Source organism: Triticum dicoccoides, chromosome 1B, assembly GCF_002162155.2.
Source record: "Triticum dicoccoides isolate Atlit2015 ecotype Zavitan chromosome 1B, WEW_v2.0, whole genome shotgun sequence".
Classification (NCBI taxonomy): Eukaryota; Viridiplantae; Streptophyta; class Magnoliopsida; order Poales; family Poaceae; genus Triticum; species Triticum dicoccoides.
The window spans coordinates 346,639,169-346,643,419 of NC_041381.1; the positions used below are offsets into that span (position 1 = coordinate 346,639,169).

General features: G+C 48.7%; 1 pseudogene; it reads right to left on the reverse strand.

The window, feature by feature from the left end:
• Positions 1 to 2,166: 2,166 nt before the first annotated feature.
• LOC119350366 lies at positions 2,167 to 3,236 on the reverse strand (annotated as a pseudogene).
• Positions 3,237 to 4,251: the final 1,015 nt, after the last annotated feature.

Sequence of the window (4,251 nt, forward strand, 5' to 3'; positions counted from 1 at the left end):
ATTCCGTGTTAATCCTTGTATTAGTACTCATGGAAGCAATATTACCTTGTGTTATTGGAATGCTTATAGGGATGGGAAGAACATGTGTGTTTGTTCATCATGGGGACAAGGACACTTTTTTGAAAGGCAATGTAGAACCGGACCCGAATGAGGTTGACATGGTGTTTGATAGTAGTCCTAGCTATGCGGAGCTCTTGCAACAAGTTAGGGAAGATTTGAATTGGACGGACCCTAGTGATATCATAGAGTTGGAGGGAAGGCATAATGTTGGTTTTGGAATGCACATCCGTTGGAAGACAATGCATGTCAACTCGGAGCAACGTTGGGTTGCATACAAGGAGACGGTGGCCGAATCACTAGACAAGGCTCTTGAGTTATTTGCAACGAAGAAGGTTGATTCAAGTTTGCATTTGGACTTGAACCGGAACCCCTCCCCTTTGGTTGCTAGTAGCCCCACACCCTTGAAGCGAGATGAAATTGTTGAACCTCTTTTGACCCAAGAAGTGAGGCCAACATTAAGCCCATTTACAAACAATCAAGATGAAGCTTTGCAAGAGGACAATGATGAGTATGCGGACGATGACAATGAAGTTGATCTCCATGACAACAATGTGGGTGATCTCGACAAATATCACTTGCAAGAGACAATGGACCCTTCCACCCCTTTTTCCCGTGCATATGCATCGGACTCGGATGACGATGGTCCCGATGAACAAGTTGATGCAGAGGGGTTCACGGTGAAGGAGGCCGAAGCTTTCGAGAAGGTATTTGGTCGGGATCATCGGACTACATTGTTCAAGGATGTTAGTCTCGCGGATGAAGCCGTGGTAGATGGTGGCCAATGTGTACCTCTTGGGGTTAGGCCAAGCTCTTATCGTGATTTGGGAGACGACAAGAACCGCATTGCTAAAGGTTCTAAGTTCGACACCTTCTTGGAATTGAAGATGTGGCTCGACAACTACTCGGTTACGCATTATCGTCCACATAAGGTGGTGCACTCGGACGTCAAAGTGCGCTACATGGTTGCATGTGCATGTGAAGATGAAATATGTCCATGGATTGTGCGTGCAAGACCATGGAAAGGAGGTCCCACTTGGCACGTAGTGAGTTGTGTGCCAACTCACATGTGCCAAGGCAAAAGGGTGGATGGCAAGATTGTGTCCCAAAACCACAAACAACTCACGTCCGAGTTCATCGCTTACAGGCTCTCCAACTCAATATCCACACTTCCAACAATGAGCGTCCAACATGTCATTGACCTTGTGAAAGCCATCTTTCACTACAAGGTGAAGTACGGCAAGGCATGGAAGGCGAAGCAAGCCGCATTTAAGATGTTGTATGGTACTTGGGAGGAAGCATACAACCGAATCCCTAGGTTGTTGTTAGCCATGGCCGCGACAAACCCGGGCAAGGTTCATGTGGTCGAGCCTCATGGGCACCAAACAACGGTTCATGAAGGAAGGAAAGTCAGAGTATTTGGCCGTGCTTTTTGGGCGTTCGAGCAATGTGTGAGGGCTTTCGAACATTGTAGGCCGGTCATCGCAATTGATGGCACGTTCTTGACCGGACAATACAAGGGCACCTTGTTGGTTGCGATAGCAAGTGATGCCAATAACCGGGTGTTTCCATTAGCATTTGCTTTGATTGAGGTGGAAAACAATGACAACTGGGAGTGGTTTCTGCATCTTTTGAGGACCAAGGTGTTACCCGCTCAAAGGGAAATTTGTGTCATATCGGATTGGCATCAAGGAATTCTTAACGCGGTGGAGATTGACATTCCCGGGCATGCTCCGTTGCACCATCGATGGTGCATGAGGCACTTTTGTTCGAACTTCTATAGGGCATGTGGCCTTAAGGAGTTGGCCGATGATCTTCAAGATTGTTGTCTTGCTTTCTCCGAGAAGCGCTTCGCCACTTTGTACCACAAATTGCTCGCACACAAAAAACTTGATGCCGGGGGTCAAGACTATCCAGAGAGCAACAGAATGTGTGTCAAGCTACAGACCTGTGCAGCGCCTAGCCTGGAGGCGTCACACTCCACAGTGCAACGCCTAGCATGGAGGCGCTGCACTGTGGTATGTGACGCCTCCAGGCTAGGCGCTGCACAGGTCTGTACCTATCCAGAGAGCAACAGAATGTGTGTCAAGCTACAGACCTGTGCAGCGCCTAGCCTGGAGGCGTCACACTCCACAGTGCAACGCCCAGCGCCTGACCTGAACATGGTTGAATTAACAGCAAGATCGCATTCATAATGTACCAATGAATTGAAACAGAAACAACTTCATACCTGTCTATACAAGTAAGCCAGTGTCGCCGAACCCCAACTCCATTTGCTATCGAAGACGGTCAACGCCTTGAGCCACATCCATGGAGCATTCTTGCCTGTGCCATCAGCAAACATACTCCTGGATATCACGTACCACATGTAGACACGAGCATATGTCTTCAACGTGTCCTCATTAGCATCCTCAGGGCAATTACTGAAGTTCGATACAATCCACGTGAAAGTAGCACCGGCTGCGACTCTTTCCTTCTTCTTGCCTTCTACTTCTGGTTCCCGCGGCTCCGGAGGAACCATACCGATAAGGGCAAGCATTTGCTCGCGCCACCCATCAGAATCGGTGCTCATACATAGAGGATTCCCATCGATAGGAAGACCGGTGATCATAGCTATATCCTGGAGCGTCACGGTCATCTCCCCGGTCTGAAGATGGAAAGTGTGTGTCTCCGGCCTCCAATGATCAATAAGCGCGATGAGTGCTGGAGCATTGTTGGGTGGCGTCGACCTGCTGACCAACTGAATGAAAGGGAGAAGTCATGTCTCCCTAACATACGGCGTGTACCGCTCATCATAGCGCATCCACCCAAGGTTGACCCCGTGAGCCCGAAGCTTCAGAGGTGCAAGCTCCTACAAGCAAACAAACAAATCATTACATATGGGGGGTATGTGTTTGAAAAAAAACACGAAATTCATAACACCGTCAACTTTCATTATTACCTGCTGCTTCACCGACATAGCGTACGACCGGTGTTGTAGATCCCAATGATCATTGAGAAGCCAAACCATCCTAGCAATTTGCAAGAAAGCTTTCTTGTCAACACGATTATCTTTTGAATACAAAAAAACTAAAGTAGGCCTACTAGATGCAACCATACCAATCTATGTATCCAACCATATCAAATCAAACATAACTAATAAAAAAGGGTTCCACAAATAACTAGGCCTACTTCATACAAATAACTTTTCCATAAACTATGCCTACTTCATAGAAATAACTCTTCCATAAACTAAACTAGGGTTCCACAACTCAAACAAACAAGGGTTCCCCAAATCAATCAAACAAATCAATACATGCAAAGTTCTAATACATGCAAGATTCAAATCTAATCTAATCAAACAAGGATTCCCCAAATCTTCAAAAAATCATATTTTCTATGGATAGAAAGAAGGGGATCGGAAGAGAGTACCTTCTAGGATGGATTGGTGAAGAAATGCACAGACCAAATCGTCGGATCTGAAGGATTTGGGAGAGGGGATTGAGAGGGGGAGAGGAGGAACCCGCCGCGCCGCTGCTTCTGTTACTTCAAAACCGAACGAATGGGTGGGGTGGGGGAGGGGGAGCGGGCGACTGGCGTCTAAGTCATCGTGCAGTGCCTACGGGCTGGGAGCTGCACATTACATGCGTGGCACCTAGCACGGAGGCGTTGCACTGCTGGGTGTGGGCCCAGGGGCTGCCACGGGTGACTGGTGTACAACGCCCCCGTGCTAGGCGCTACACAGTAGGGTGTGGCGCCGTCGTGGCGGGCGCTGCACAAAAAGGTTAGGGATGTGAAATAGTTTCACGGCCAGTTCATTCCGTGAATTGATTTCGTCCATAGGTCAAAATGGTCAAATTTGCCCGAAGCACTAGGGACAACCCGTCAAAAACAGTTGACCCGAGACCCATACGATGGAACATACAGCTAGTGCAGCCAACGCGTGGGACCATGGGTAGCTCCGGCCCACCCGTCATTGGTACAGCACATAAATTGATGCAGAAATCGGGTGCAGATGCGCCTACCAACCCCTTGCTGCGCCCCCGCGATCCAAGACCTGGTCTGCGGGCGACGCGACAAGCGACGCTGTAGGAGTGGCTCACGCGAGGGAATTTAACCCAGCCAATCGAAGGCCTATCCGAGCCCACCAGTCATCGTCGCCCACGAAGCAACTCTGGGTCAAAATGGGCTGTAAAAATCAAACGCTGGAACAAC